Raw genomic sequence first — 16369 nt, 5'->3', positions numbered from 1 at the left:
TTTTCTCATTAGGAAGATGCCCCAGCCCAGTAATCATCTTAGTCGCTCTCTTTTGCACCTTTTCCTTTTCCACTATGTCTTTTTTGAGATGCAGCGACCAAAACTGCCAGAACAAGGCATCCACTTGCCTGTTGACCTTTTCAAAGAATTCTATAAGGTTCGTGAGGCAAGACTTACCCTTACAGAAGCCATGCTGACTCTCCCTCAGCAAGGTCTGTTCGTCTATGTGTTTTGAGATCCTATCTTTGATGAGGCATTCCACCATCTTACCCGGTATAGATGTTAGGCTGACTGGCCTATAGTTTCCCCGTCCCCCCTCTTTCCCTTTTTAAAGATCAGTGTGACATTTGCTATCCTCCAATCTTCTGGCACTGTGGCCGTTTTGAGGGACAAGTTGCATATTTTAGTTGAGAGATCAGCAACTGCATTCTTCAATTCCTTAATAACTTTTGGGTGGATGCCATCAGGGTCTGGTGACTTACTGATCTTTAATTTATCAATGAGGTCTGAAACATCTTCTCTTTTAACCTCTATCTGACTTAACTCCTCGGTCAGGAGGGGCCGTTCGGGCAGCGGTATCTGCCCAAGGTCTGCTGCCGTGAAGACAGATGCAAAGAACTCATTTAATTTTTCTGCCATCTCTAAGTCTCCTTTTATCTCCCCTTTCCTTCCCTCACCATCCAGAGGGGCAACCGCTTCTCTGGCAGGTTTCCCTGCTTCTAACATATTTGAAGAAGCTTTTATTATTCCCCTTAATGTTGCTGGCCACGCATTCCTCATAGTCTCGCTTGGCCTCCCGTATCACATTTCTTTTGCCACAGTTTATGTTCCTTTTTATTCTCTTCATTAGGGCAAGACTTCTATTTATGGAAGGAAGCTTCCTTGCCCTTTACAGCCTCTTTAACTTGGCTCATTAGCCATGTAGGCACCCTCCTGGATTTAGTGGAGCCTTTCTTTCTTTGTGGTTTACACCTCTGCTGGGTCTCTATTACTGATGTTTTAAGCAGCCTCCATGTACTCTGGAGAGATCGGACTCTTTTTACCTTCCCTTTCAACCTCCTTCTAACCAGCCTCCTCATTTGAGGGAAGTCCGCTCGTCAGAAGTCAAGGGTTTTGGTGAGAGATTTGCCCAGTATTCTTCCCCCGACATGCATGTCGAAACGGCTCACAGCGTGATCATTGTTCCCCAATGGCTCCATAACACTGACATCTCTAACCAGGTCCTGAGTACCGCACAATATTAAATCCAGAGTCACCTGTCCTCTGGTGGGCTCCATGACTAGCTGCTCTAAGGCACAGTCATTTAGCATGTCAAGGAATCCAGTCTCCTTTTCATGACCAGAACACAAATTGACCCAGTCTATATGAGGATAACTGAAGTCCCCCATGATTACAACCCTGTCCCTCCTTGTCACCTCCCTGATCTGTTTCCTCATTTCAAGGTCCCCTTCGAAACAAAGTTGTCAGAAAATGAAGATGACAACAGCAGTGGCAAGAACATTGTGTCTGACTGTGCCGGCAGTGAAGCAATTCATTGCACACCATAAATTGCAGGCTTTCGGATCAGATTCTGGAGCTTCTGTTGGTATCCAGACTTTTCAGGATTTTTGTGGATTGGCCTGCAAATGAATCATCCCTCCTACAAGGCTTGCAACTCATATGTTGAAGGTGAAAGCGTCTGCTGACAAGGCAAAATTGGTTTTACAGAAGCCAAGAAAAATGCAGAGTGTGTGTGTAACAGTCAAGTAAACTGGACATTTAAAACAGACTAAAGTCAAAAGGCTCTTGTGGAGTTTGTGAATATGTTCATTTTCCTCCTTTGAAACATCTGGATTATCCAATCTTGGCACTCTTTTTCTGGAAGATTTTCTTACCTACATCATCACTACATAAAATCCTCTTGTTAATTTAGGTTAAAATTTCCAAAGTAGTTAACAATATCTAGTGATGTAGACTTGCATACACCTCCATTTTGCTTCCACCACCCCGAATGGCTCTAAAGGGGAGGGGGACATTTGCACGCTGCAGAGAGGTTCCCTAAAAAACTTAGTGTTCCGCACCCCCTCTAGCTACACCACTGCATAGGCAGGTTCCTGCCTAGCTTCAAATTCAGTGGTCCTAGAAAATTACACATTCTCATCCAAATGTGGTGGTCCTGTCCATCTTTTGGAAAATACTAAGCTCCAGAATTTCCTGAAATTAATAAAATAAGAGAAGCTCTGCTTGCAATTTTGAGCACATTTCCTTCACCACAATATTTTACACTTGCAGCCTGCATTTTACATTCCTTAGGTTACAGTAGCAACCAATCGGAAAGGCCCATTAAATCCCAGTATTGCCATATGGTTGAAACATCTTTGGGATCACTTAATAATGGAGAAACACACTCATCAAATTAAAGGAAGAGAAGAGCCAGGTTCTATGCTGCCTGGTATTGCTCTGCTTTGTGTTGATCACTCATCACAGACCCAAGTGCCATATGATAAACAAAGAACACTACTAACTTGCTAAAATCCATTCAAAGTAGTTTCATCTTTTATTAGTATATCATATCTGTGCCCCAGAAGTTAGTTTTAGATGCATTTTTATTTGTAGTAGGTTTTCTGTTACTGATTTCATATCTGAAACGACCTCAGGTAGTATGTAATGCCAGCTTGTTTAAAATGAGAAGCAGGCTTGTTTGTTTTTCTTTTTATAGTGCAAATTCGGCTATGTTTATCCCAGCTTCTCCAGCACCTCCTGTCAATTGCTAATGTTGGCACACAGTGCAATACCTGTATATTTTAAGCAAGGGGCACATCTACTCAGAAGGCCCACTGAGTTCAATGGAACAGATTCCCGGGAAAATGTGTACAGGATTGCAGCCTTGGGGTCCCATCCTGAACATTTCATGCTAGCTCAGCACCAGTGCACATTGTCAAAAACATGCTATAAGGCATGCCTGCGACACTTACTGCCCGGCCAGCACAGGCACTGGTTCAGAACGAGCCCACACCAAGCAAAGGATGGGTGACCACCACCCTGAGCTCCAGGAAAGCATTGGGCGGCAGATAGATGAGTGGGGGTGGGGGGAGAGGCATTCCAGGGTGGGGGAAGGCAGGCGAAGGCATGGCAGAGGGAGTGATGGGACTGGATCGGCAGAGCTCAGCCTTCCAGTCCAACACAGGACTACTTTACTCTGCTGACTAATCAGCTGGCGCAGAGTTGAGCAGCCCCATTGCAGGGTTGCTGCCCTTACTCAGGGGAAGGGGACAAATGTCCCCTTCCCCTGAGAAGGCATTGGGAGCTGCCCACTGCTGCCCGATGTCCACAGGATGCAGCAGCAGCCATTTCAATGCCGATGCAGCTTTGGATACCAGGCAGCTCAGGATTGGGCTGTTAGTCAACTGCACTGTGGGATATGCACAGTCATTCTTATCAAAACCTTCATATCTAAACATCTTCAGGAGCGCAGAAATCAAATTTAGGAGTAAAGAGAGGCTCAGATCTCAAAGGGAATGGTCAGCAATTGTATTTTACGCTTCAGGCTTGTAAAACTTTCATAACAACATTTTAAAGGTTGTCCAAGTACTAAAGCACAGGAACAGCTCTGCTGGATCAGACCAAGAGCCCGTTTTGTCCTGTGTTCCCATTTTCAGTGGGATGTTCCCTGGAAGCAGAAGTGGCAGAGCTCCCCAGCCCCACGCCCTGCCGCAAAGGTTCATGATGGCACCCCCATGGGCTGCCGCCCTGCACAGAAATCCACCCCTCCCACTCACCTGAGGCTCATGGAGCCTTGAGCAACCTGAACCTGTGTTGCGGAAGCTTCCTGATGCTTCCCCAACGCTATTAACTGTGCTTCCGGGAAACAGTTTCCGACCCTGTTGGGAGCCTCAGAGAGACTTCTACAGGGTCCTAGAGGCTCGCGCCTGGGGCATTTGCCCCATCAAACCTAATGGGGGTCCACTGCTGGGAAGCAGGCTTGGAGGAAAGAGCCCCCTGTTGCTGTTGACACCCATCAACTCTCAGGTTGCATGCTGCCTCTCAACATGGAGGGTGTGTATATCACGGCTACATGAACAAGAGAGAGAAAGAGGAATGCCAGTCTGGACAAAAGCGGGGATGTGAAAATTCTATCTATATGCAGTTCTCTGGGCTGGCTCCCATGCCAAAAATGAAAAGCTGATGGAGCAGAGGACACAATAGGACACAGAGGACACAGAGGACTCCTTTGCAAACATTCTGCCTTGTTCTAACTGCACCCAAATGACTGACCATGAGCTGGTTTGGGGGGAGGGGCTCCATAGAAACATGCCTCCCTTGCAGGCTCTGAACAACATCACCTTTGCGTGGCACTCCTGTTCACCTCAAGCTGCTTTTCCGCATAGGCAGAGCTATCACTCCAGGTTGTGTGTGGCTGTGATCATTAACCCCTAACACAGTCCCTTTTCACAAGGCCGATAATCTCTGCTTTTCACAAGAAACTTGGTCTTGTGATATTTTAAAACAACAATAAGCTGTTCATAAAATTGACACAATAGTTCATAGAGATAAACCCAATAAATTGGTCTAATAACACCAAAACCAACAAACAAAAAATTCAGACAGGTCAGAAAATAGCATTGAAGAATCCACCTAGGCAAGGGCAGAACATCAGGAGGTCAACATGGATGGATGGCTGTGATGGAGGGGCTCAAAGGGCTGGTTGAAGAGGCCTGGTGGGCATGCAGATTGATTCTGACTATTTTATTGCAATAGATAACACAGGCCAACACACATTTTGCTTCCTTAAACGTTACACCAATTCCTGGCTATATTTGGCGTGCCAATTCAAAAAATGGCATCCGTTTTGCCCTATCATGTCTAGTTATGGAGATATTGTATAGCCTCTTTAGTGAATGGTTCAAGCAGCTTCCTCATGAAGAAGCCTTCACCATGGCTTCCTCATGAGGAAGCTGCTTGAACTATTCACTAATGAGGCTATACGATATCTCCAAAACTAGATGTGATAGGGTAAAACAGATGCCTTTTTTTAAAAATCGGTACCCCAAATTCATATCAAACCACCATAAAGTTTGGGAAAAACTTTTCTGACCCTCATTTTTGTAATCTAAGCTGCTTCCCGAGATCCTTCTGATGATCCCTAGATGGTCCCTTCAAGAGTCTTCAATCTAGAAGTGGACCCACCCATTAGGATTATGCCCCAAATGCTTCACTTCCTCCTATTCATGCCCTCTTTCCTTGGAGACAGAAAAATGAACATCTTTTTCTATAGTCAACCAAACCCACTCGATGTGAAATGCTTGCATTGTAGAAAAAGGAGTGGTTGGATTCCAACAGCCAACAGGATGCCTTCTGCAGTGTTTAAGGTATGCTGCTAGAATGATGTTTCACACAAAAATAAGAGGCTTTCACATGCTTCTGAACGGGGGAGGGAAGAAGAGGAATCCAAAATCTCAAGTTACCAGGTCCTGACTCTCTGGTTTTGAAGATTTCTGGTATTCTGAAAATCTGCTGAATTCAGCTTTTGTTACTATAAAGCCAGCAAAAGTGAACAGAAAACAGAGCAAGGCTTTCTTCCTGCACACACCCCTCCTCTGCTGGTACGATTTACACACTGCCCTTCTCATGGGCCATAAAACTGCGGCAGCTAATGGACCACTAATTATGCAAACAATGTAAAAACCGATCCCAAAAGAAGCATGCAGTCAGGGTGGGGAAAAAAGAAAATATTACAGAAGGGTGGAGGAATCCCTAAGAAATTGAACAGAAGGAGCCAAGTGCTGGACAACCATGGCTGGATACAGTTTGGCCCAAGAAGAGGACAGTGGGGAGTTGCAGCCACAGCTGCCAATCATGGGCATGCTCAGAAGTACAGTGTGCTTGTGCTCTCTCTCTCTCTCACACACACACACACACCTGCAAAACCCATACAGGGAGCATATCACCTTCAGCGTATCTTTTCAAAAAGCACCAGTCCTTTTTCGCCAAAGCTTCTCAAATTTGTTACAATGTGTAAGCAGCTGGCTCAACATACACAAGCCTATGGTGGGGGGTAAAAGGGATAATTTGTACCCTGGTCCAGGGTCAAAAAGGGGTCCCAGGAGCCAAAGGAGCAGGCCCAGAAATTTCCTGGGATCTTACATTCTCCAATCTCACCCTGACTTGCTACCCACCTGAGATGTGAGAGTGAGGGCACTACCGTGGGTGCACAGCTGCTGCCGCTGCCGCAAGCCATATGCTTGTGGATCTGCTTACCATAAAGGAGTGTATAGGAGCTCAGGGATAAAGCTGCGGGTCTACAGCTGCTGCAGAAACATGTTTTGGTTCACACAAGACATTTCTCATTCTAGTGTGAGCCTATGTATGATGATGCTAATTTCCTGCAATGATTTTCTATTGTGTTTGCTTTAGTTTGGCAAATGTTTGATTTTCCATATTACTGTAACTAGTTGCCAACACCACGCGGGCACGTAGACCTGGGCTCTGCATCGGGAAACCCAGCAGAGTAGACCTATGCTCCAAAGACATTTCTAGCTGTCACCACCCTCCCCCATTTCACATTTCTGCACCCCCATTCCGCTTGCCCCGTCATCACTCTTCCCCCCCCCCGCTTGTTTCACCCCTTCCCCCTTTGGGAAGGGGCCCAAAGAAACCTTGCACCCCCTGACAAAATTTCTTTCAGGGGCCCCACACAAGATGATTGAAGAGTAAGGGCCTCAAAAGGATCAGAGGCTGGGCCAAAGGCTGCTGAACAGACAGTGTGACCAAGAAGGGTTGTGCCCACTGAACTCATATGACTGATCCAGAGAGGAATTTGCTTGCTGCATGGAATGAGCAGGAATGAGAAGTAATGACAGCAAAAAACACTTGGGCGTCCACAGCCTCTGGTGTTCATTATTGCCTCTATATCCTACCCTTCCTCCAAGGAGCTCAGGGTGGCAGGCATAGTTCCCGTCCCACCTGCCATCATCACAACACTATGAGAGACAGTGAGTGGCCCATGAATTTCATGGCTGGATAGGAATTTTAACCCAAATTTCCTCAGTCCCAGTCCAATACCCCAACCATACCACACTCATATCTTGGGTGTCGTATCACAGCGACAGTTGCTAGAGGAAATATAGAGAGAAGGAAAGAATGTGTGGTGCTGTTTTGAAACACAGGTTGATGCCCCAATGCAGCTCCTGCTTCAAACCACCTCATGATCACTCTGCAAGTTAACACCTCAGACCAACAGAGAACCTGAGAGACAGTGTTAGACCACAGTGACCCTAGGCAAGTCACATTCTCTCAGCTCAGTGCCATAGGATTGTCTCAACAATACGTTAAAGACAATCCACTCCACCCTGAGATATTGAGGAAATTCAAACACTGACTAATAAATGAAATTCAGTCTAACACAATAGCCTAGTGGATATGTCAAAAGCTGCCTACAACTTTAGATGGAAGGTGAGAGACTGGGTACTTTAAACACTTTTAAAGTACAGTATTCTAAAGCATTTAAGATGGTTACAGAGCAGATATTACTAGAAAAACCCCCTGTTGCAGCAGCCTCTCATTTTGGCCCAGTGATGGAACGCAGCCCCCTCCCCCACAGTGAAGGTATGATTGCTAAGGAATTCAGAGCTGCCCAGATGAACAAATGGACAGACCTGTTTCACCAAGGAAATGGACCAATAAAATCAGCTGACTTCTTCCAGAAATAGCTCCCTTTTATTACGTATTTGAATAAACACGCTAGTCAGAAAGATGGGATCATTTTATATTTGTGTACTATATCATAATAACAGCAACAACAGACAAGCTGCAGCACACACTTTGAAGAATTGTCACACTGGACTTCACTCAGCAGCACTCCCATCTTCCGACAGTAGCCAGCTACGTGCTTCGGTTAATTAAGGAAAGCACAAGAGCGTCTGCAAGCCAAAAAGCAAACTGTCCTGGATGCCGAGGCTGTGCTATTGGGTAGCAGGAGCCAGTAGCATAGCTAGAGGGGGTGCAAAGCACAAAGTTTTGCAGGCTCCTGAATGCACTGTGCAAGAGTCCCCCCAAATTCAGAGCCATTCCCAGCAGCGAGAACAAACAGCCACCAGGAATGGCTTTGAAGGGGGGAGGGACCCCTTGCACGGAACATTCAGGTGCCTGCAAAACTTCGTGCTTTGCACCCCCTCTAGCTACGTCACTCCCTTGACAGTGGCATATTTTACAAGTTATGATGGACAATCCGCGTAATTTTTTTCCTGTACAAGATAATCTGTTGTAATTGCCTCATTCTCTGCACCATTCTCTGTACCTCTGTTCTCTCTCCAAGTCTAGTACACACTTTTTCTGAGGCAAGGCAAACACAATTGCATGCAATATTCTAAATTTGGAACATGCAAACTCACCACAGACCAATAAAATGACCTCATTTTTTATATGTATATATGAGGTATGTCTATAAAATAACAAGACTGTGATTCCACCTAGTAAACAAAACAGTCAGAACCAGTTATAACTGCATACGTAGTAACCTTGAACATGTCTGAACCTGCATGACAAGCAGCAACACTCTATGATGTTCAGTTGATTGTGAGTCGCCATTTAGTTTGGTTGTGTTTTCTGTAGAGTGCCAAAAAAATGCTAAGTTTAAAAGTTGAACAACATGTCAATTTGAAATTTTTAGTAAAATTGCACAAAACACCAACAGAATTGGATGCAGATCCAAACCTGTTTCATAAAGTAATCACTTGTGATGAGACCTGGATCTTCCAGTACGATCCTGAAACCAAAAGACAGTCAATGCACTGGAAAACACCGTCATCACCAAGAGTGAAAAAAGCCCGTCAAAGCAAGTCAAAATTCAAAGCAATGCTCATTGTTTTTTTCGATATCAAGGGTATAATTTTGGACGAATGGGTTCCAGAAGGCACAACAGTTAACCAGCATTATTATAAGGAAGTTTTGAAAAAGTTGAGAGAAAGAGTCAGAAAGAAACGGCTGCAACTGTGGAAAAATGGTTTCATTCTTCACCAGGACAATGCGCCTGCTCACACAGCACTTTCTGTGGAGCAGTTTTTGACCGACAATCACATTACTACACTTGAACATCCTCTATATTCACCCGATTTAGCACCTTGCGACTTTTATCTTTTCCCAAAAGTTAAATCAGTGCTTAAAGGGACACATTTTGAGTCAGTTGATGCGGTAAAGAAGAAAATGACAGATATGTTGAAACAACTGACAAAAATTGATTTGCTCCATGCCTTCGACCAGTGGAAAACAAGACTACAGCGATGTATTGGTGCAAATGGGGAGTATATTGAAGGGGACAAACATTAAATTTGTAATACCAATAAATAAAGGTGAGTTATTTAATCAGTCTTGTTATTTAATAGACATACCTCTGTTAAACCTCTGTTTAATAGACAAATACTGTTAATAATACTGTTAATAATAATACCTCGTATTTTTGATCAATTTCCTCTTAACTCCCAACACTGGCTTTGCCAGACTGTGCAGCCCTGAATGTGCTCCCTGCCTGTTGATTGGCCTACTGTGGTATCTCTCATTGTTACTATATTGCTAAAAAGCAGAAGACAAAACAAAACACCAGCACCCTGCAAACTGCAAGTGCAAAGATAAGAGTCTTGAGAGTTTGCAGGGCAAAATCCCCAACTTCTTATTTTTTGTCAATTTTCTTCCACTTTGGTTCCTTTTAATTCCCAAAGCTACCACTGAGATGTCTCAGCATTATAAAAAGACTGCCAAGTCATCCTGCTGCAGTAGCCATTGTCTTGGGATGTTGGCCCCACTGCAGAAACCAGGTGGAGGGGATGGCTGTAGATTTACTGACTTCTTTTCTGGTTTCCCAAGAATAATAATTGGTCCCCTCAGATCAAGACAGTGTGGCTGACCAAGGGGAGCAGCATCTATTGGTTAATACTCAATGCATGACTTCCTGTTCTCTGCTTCCCATATTTACTGTGGGTGCTCTGCCAGTCCCTTCAGGAGGCTCTGGGGCAGGGGAGATGCCAGATTTTTGCTAGATGCAGGGGAGGGCAACAACAACAACAACAACAACAGTATTTATATACCGAGGGCAAGAGGACACAGGTTGTGTCTGTTGTCTTGTGTGCTCCCTTGGGCATTTGGTGGGCCACTGTGAGATACAGGAAGCTGGACTAAATGGGCACTTAGCCTGATCCAGCGGGGCTCTTCTTATGTTCTTATGTTCTAATAGCTGCAGGGGAGGGGGGAGAGAAGAATTGATAGATCTATTTGCTCCCACCATTCCAGGCTAAAAGGAGCCAGCTGGGATACGCCACCCCTTCCAGGAGAACATAGAACCCCCTAGTTCTTGCTTAAAATCAAACCGCAGTAGCACCCCATCAGAAAGATTACCCATGTACATGGACTAATCAGGCAAGGAATAATAATAAGCAATTCATTAAAACCCCAAAGAAAAAGCAAAAATGGAAAGGAAAAAATACAACTAGTAGGAAAAAAAAATACAACTAGATGTAACATGCCAGTTCTTAACTGGATGGAACAAAAGACAGCTTGACCAAACTGGATACACTACAGTAACTAGCAACAACCAGCAGAGACACCAAGGAAGCTCCTTAAGAGCAAAGCACACAAAAGCCCAGAGCTTTGCTACTTTGGTGAAGTTTGCAAGCTGGCTTGGAGTGAAAACAGCAAAGAAAACAAAATGGGGCTTGATTTGGCAGTGGGCACTCTAGCAGCCTGCAATCCATGTCAGCACTCAAAGCACTGCTACCACCTTCTGCATAGACCGTCAACCCTAGCCTTCAACTTCAGCCTTGAGAAAAGGGCAAGGATCTTCCTCACAATGGCACAAAGACAATTTGCATCCCTCCTCAATTCCAAGCTAGAGAGGAACCACAGCCTTCCTATGATCTCTCTTTTCATGAGGCAGTGGGTCACTCCATGCTCGTTGCACAGTATGTCTTTGATTACACTTGCTTTTCCCACCGAGAAGGTAAGCTGCTTTCCAATTTGTTCCAAAATTTAAACCGTGGTTTGACTCTTCAACAGGTGTCCAAAACTTGACAGAAACTTCTGGAGGAATCAGGAGTTCATGCCAACTATATCCAAGGAGTTAAGAGTAAAAAAATACTTGGTGGTGTAGCGGTTGGAATGCTAGGCTAGTAGCCAGAAGAGCCAAGTTACTAGATGAACTTGGAGCAGTAGCTCCTCTTCTCAACATAATCCACCTGTTATGAGAATAAGAGGTAGGAGAAGCAAAGAAACCACCCAAACTCTTTGTAGGAAGGGCAGGATTAAAATATAATAAACTAACATACTGTAATATATAATTCATCACTGGCATCCTTCAGTCTCGGAAGACTATGGTATTGCGCTCTGAAAAGGGTTCTGGAACAGCGTCTAATGTAACTGAAAAGGCCAATTCGGGAGTGACAATCCCTTCCACACTGGGAGCAAAAGTAGTCTGTCCCTGGTGTGTCTCCCTGGCTATGGGCCTTCCTTCTTTGCCTCTTTGCCTCAGTTGGGCAAGTGGCTCTTCAAACTGGGAGAGGCCATGCTGCACAGCCTGCCTCCAAGTGGGAAGCTCAGAGGTCAAGGTTTCCCACCTGTTGAGATCCATTCCTAAGGCCTTCAGATCCTTCTTGAGATATCGTATCGCAGCTGTGGTCTATCTGTAGGGCGCTTTCCCTACACAAGTTCTCCATAGAGGAGATCCTTTGGGATCTGACCATCGCCCATTCTCACGACATGACCAAGGCAACGCAGGCATCTCTGTGTCAGCAGTGCATACATGCTAGGGATTCCAGCTCGTTCCAGGACTGTGTTGTTTGGAACTTTGTCTTGCCAGGTGATGCCAAGTATGCATCGAAGGCAGCGCATGTGGAAAGCGTTCAGTTTCCTCTCCTGTTGGAGTGAAGAGTCCATGACTTGCTGCAGTACAGAAGTGTACTCAAGACACAAGCTCTGTAGACCTGGATCTTGGTGTGTTCCGTCAGACTCTTGTTGGACCAGACTCTCTTTGTGAGCCTGGAAAACATGGTAGCTGCAATACCGATGCGTATGTTTAGCTCGGTATTGAGAGAAAGAGTGTTGGAGATCATTGAGCCAAGGTACACAAAGTCATGGACAACCTCCAGTTCATGTGCAGAGATTGTAATGCAGGGAGGTGAGTCCACATCCTGAACCATGACCTGTGTTTTTTACAGGTTGATTGTCAGTCCAAAGTCTTGGCAGGTCGTGCTAAAACAATTCATGAGCTGTTGAAGATCTTTGGCAGAGTGGGCGGTGACAGCTGCATCATCGCAAAGAGGAAGTCACATAGACATTTCACACAACACAGGAAGCAGCAGTTTACCGGTTACAAGTCTTCGCTCGATTGGCGTAGAGCATGACGCCAGGGGCTGTTTCCGACTGTGGGAGAGATCATTGCATCTCATTGGGCAGCTACCACCTACCTTAAGCTGGGCAGTCCCCAGCCAGTAAGGTGCTGCCTTGCCACGGTCCGTGAACCTCATGGGGTGCGTGGGGTTTAGGGTGAAAATCGACAAGTGGATCGACAACTCTGCACCAGGCAACAAAAAACAGAAAACTCCTGCCCTAAAGCTGGGCACCTGGAATGTAAGAACAATGACACCTGGCTTTTCTGACAACCTGCAAGAAACAGACGATGCCCGCAGAACAGCTGTCATCAACATGGAGCTGAGCAGACTGCAGGTGGACATCGTCACCCTTCAAGAGACAAGGCTGCTGGATTCCAGATCTGTCAAGGAGAGAAATTGCTCATTTTTCTGGCAGGGAAAACCACCAAAAGAGACCAGGGAACATGGCGTTGGCTTTGCGGTCAGAAATACCCTGCTGGAATCCATCATCCCACCTACTGTGGGAAGTGAAAGAATTTTGTCCCTGCAGCTCCACTCATCAGCAGGACTTGGCACTCTCATCAGTGCAAATGCACCAAATCTGTCGTTGCCAGCAGCAGCCAAAGACAAATTCTACGACAACCTGGCCACCACTATCAAGAAGATCCCTGGAAAAGAGCCATTGTTCATCAAGAACTGTAATATAATACATTTATATTATATAATGTAAATATAAGCTGCGTGAGATTTATTTTTTGCTTGGTTCAAAGCTGAGGATAATTCTTTACTTTAAATGCCAATAAAGGTTTATGAAATGAATGAATTCTTTACTTTCTCCAAAAAAGGAACAGAACTGTCCATTCTTCCAGATTCATCCCGAATGATAACTCAGTGTCCTGAACTGAGAACTCAGGACACTGAATTAGCTTTCAGGATGAATCGGGAATCATGATCACCTGCAGACCCCCACGTATTGCTGTGGTTTCCCCCACCTGAACAGCTGAACCACTTGCGGTTTCCAAAGGCACCCAGCTAACAAACAGGTTAATCTTGAAGCAATTTCATAGCAACATTTGGGATCTCATGTCTTTGAAAAAAAATATTAGCCATGTGAATTTCATAGGAGGAAGAATTTTTCTAATACATCCTAGCCAGATGGAGCAAAAAAAAAGGACTTGAGCAAGAGTTTAACACCACCGTTTGTAAGAAAGGACTGTCAAGAAGAGTTAAAGAAACTGCATATTTCAAAAGGTCTAAATGTAAGCCACATTCCCATTCTATAACTCAGACCCCTCAGTGTTTCTTACATGTGTACTTCTAAGTAGGTCGCTGAATTTGGTTCACAGATGTGACTTCTAAGAGCCCAATCTTATGCATGTCTACTCAGAAATAAGTCACACTAGTCAATGTGGCTTACTCCCAGGTAAGTGTGGAAAGGATTGCAGCTTTAAGCAATAAGAAAATGACAGAGAAGGACCAGAAACAGTCATGCATGAATTGCATTAAAACATGATCGGCCCATTCCTAAAACACATCTCTATGGAAAGTCAGGGTCATTCATTCTAGTGGGACTCGGCTGCAATGCCAAGTGGCTTTGGAAATCCCCAAAGAAGTGGTACCAGCAGAACATAGTCCCATAAGAACAACCCTGTAGATGTTATAGATAAAGAAAAAGATGTGTATTTAGTTATGATTTTAATTGTAGTGAGGATTTTATATGTTGGATATTGGAAGGATTTTAAAATACCATTGAAAGATGAATTAATAGAGAAAATAATGAATGTGGCAGAAATTGATAGGTTTTCAGAAAATTTGGATCAACAACGAAAACAACACAAACTGAGCAATGGAAATTTTATGCTTGGTTGAAAATGAAGTTTTAGAAATATATGATAGGGCATTTAGATGATTGTATTACATATATACTTTTTTGTATTGGCAACCTTCAGTCTCGAAAGACTATGGTATCGCGCTCTGAAAGGTGGTTCTGGCACAGCGTCTAGTGTGGCTGAAAAGGCCAATCCGGGAGTGACAATCCCTTCCACACCGGGAGCAAGTGCAGTCTGTCCCTGGTCTGTCTCCCTGGCTATGGGCCTTCCTTCTTTGCCTCCTAGCCTCAGACTGTTGGCAAAGTGTCTCTTCAAACTGGGAAAGGCCATGCTGCACAGCCTGCCTCCAAGCGGGCCGCTCAGAGGCCAGGGTTTCCCACTTGTTGAGGTCCATCCCTAAGGCCTTCAGATCCCTCTTGCAGATGTCCTTGTATCGCAGCTGTGGTCTACCTGTAGGGCGCTTTCCTTGCACGAGTTCTCCATAGAGGAGATCCTTTGGGATCCGGCCATCATCCATTCTCACGACATGACCAAGCCAACGCAGGCGTCTCTGTTTCAGCAGTGAATACATGCTAGGGATTCCAGCACGTTCCAGGACTGTGTTGTTTGGAACTTTGTCCTGCCAGGTGATGCCGAGGATGCGTCGGAGGCAGCGCATGTGGAAAGCGCTCAGTTTCCTCTCCTGTTGTGAGCGAAGAGTCCATGACTCGCTGCAGTACAGAAGTGTACTCAGGACGCAAGCTCTGTAGACCTGGATCTTGGTATGTTCCGTCAGCTTCTTGTTGGACCAGACTCTCTTTGTGAGTCTGGAAAACGTGGTAGCTGCTTTACCGATGCGCTTGTTTAGCTCGGTATCGAGAGAATGAGTGTCGGAGATCGTTGAGCCAAGGTACACAAAGTCATGGACAACCTCCAGTTCATGCTCAGAGATTGTAATGCAGGGAGGTGAGTCCACATCCTGAACCATGACCTGTTCAATGATTGTTAGTCCAAAATCTTGGCAGGCCTTGCTAAAACGATCCATGAGCTGCTGGAGATCTTTGGCAGAGTGGGTAGTGACAGCTGCATCGTCGGCAAAGAGGAAGTCACGCAGACATTTCAGCTGGACTTTGGATTTTGCTCTCAGTCTGGAGAGGTTGAAGAGCTTTCCGTCTGTTCTGGTCCGGAGATAGATGCCTTCTGTTGCAGTTCCAAAGGCCTGCTTCAGCAGGACAGCGAAGAAAATCCCAAGTATATAGTACATAGTACATATATACTTTGATATGATATAATAGATGAATGATGAATGAAAAATGATATTAAGAGGTAAATTTAGAAGAGGAAACTGATTAAGATATGTAATGATTTATTAGTTTTAGGAATATATGATAATGATATATGATTTCCTGAACCCCTTTTTTTGAGTAGTGAAGTTTGTTGTGTTTTTTCTGTTATGTGTTATGTGTGTTAGTTTATTTTCGTTTTTGGAAAATAATAATAATAAAAAAAAGAACAACCCTGCTGGATCAGGTCATAAGCCCATCTAGTCCAGCTTCCTGTATCTCACAGCAGCCCACCAAATGCCCCAGGGAGCACACAAGACAGCAAGAGACCTGCATCCTCATGCCCTCCCCCTGCATCTGGCATTCTGATACAGACCATTTCAAAAATCAGGAGGTTGCACATACACATCATGGCTTGTAACCCATCATGGATTTTCCCTCCAGAAATTTGTCCGATCCCCTTTTAAAGGCATCTAGGCCGGATGCCATCACCACATCCTGTGGCAATGAATTCCACATACCAACTCCCTTTGAAGAGGGAGCATACACAAGGCGAATCTGAATCCAATGCCAACACATTCCTTCTGTGTTATTTTACATTCTACCAAGGGCATCAAGACCATGTATAAGGTTCTCTCCTCACGTCTCCATTTTATCCTACAGGCACCTGCATGCTCTGCCCACACTACGTTCAGCCCCAGCAAAGCTCTTCTCTACCCACTACCATTACATTTAGGCTGCAATCCTAACCAATTTTCCAGCACTGACATAAGGGCAATGCAACTCCAAGGTAAGGGAACTAACATTGCCTTAGCTTGAGGAGGTCTCCACCACTGCAGGATGCAGCACATGCCCCACTGGCACGGCTATGCCAGTGCTGGAAAGTTGGTTAGGATTGTGCCCTTATACAGCTATTAAGCTACCAAAGCTAGAACATGGCTAGTGC

General features: G+C 44.9%; 1 long non-coding RNA gene across 2 annotated transcripts in view; it reads left to right on the top strand.

The window, feature by feature from the left end:
- Positions 1–14324, top strand: part of LOC136649728 (uncharacterized) — a 64374-nt gene extending 50050 nt beyond the window's left edge. Inside the window, exon 3 of one of the 2 annotated variants that reach the window (XR_010794433.1) lies at positions 12180–14324. This is a non-coding gene — a long non-coding RNA (uncharacterized lncRNA). Of the gene's footprint in view, positions 1–1442; positions 1750–12179 lie in introns of those variants that run through there. The other variant, XR_010794434.1, reaches the window with a different exon arrangement.
- Positions 14325–16369: the final 2045 nt, after the last annotated feature.

The sequence above is a fragment of the Tiliqua scincoides genome, chromosome 4 (genome assembly GCF_035046505.1).
Source record: "Tiliqua scincoides isolate rTilSci1 chromosome 4, rTilSci1.hap2, whole genome shotgun sequence".
NCBI lineage: Eukaryota > Metazoa > Chordata > Lepidosauria > Squamata > Scincidae > Tiliqua > Tiliqua scincoides.
This window is presented reverse-complemented; position numbering and strand designations above follow the sequence as displayed.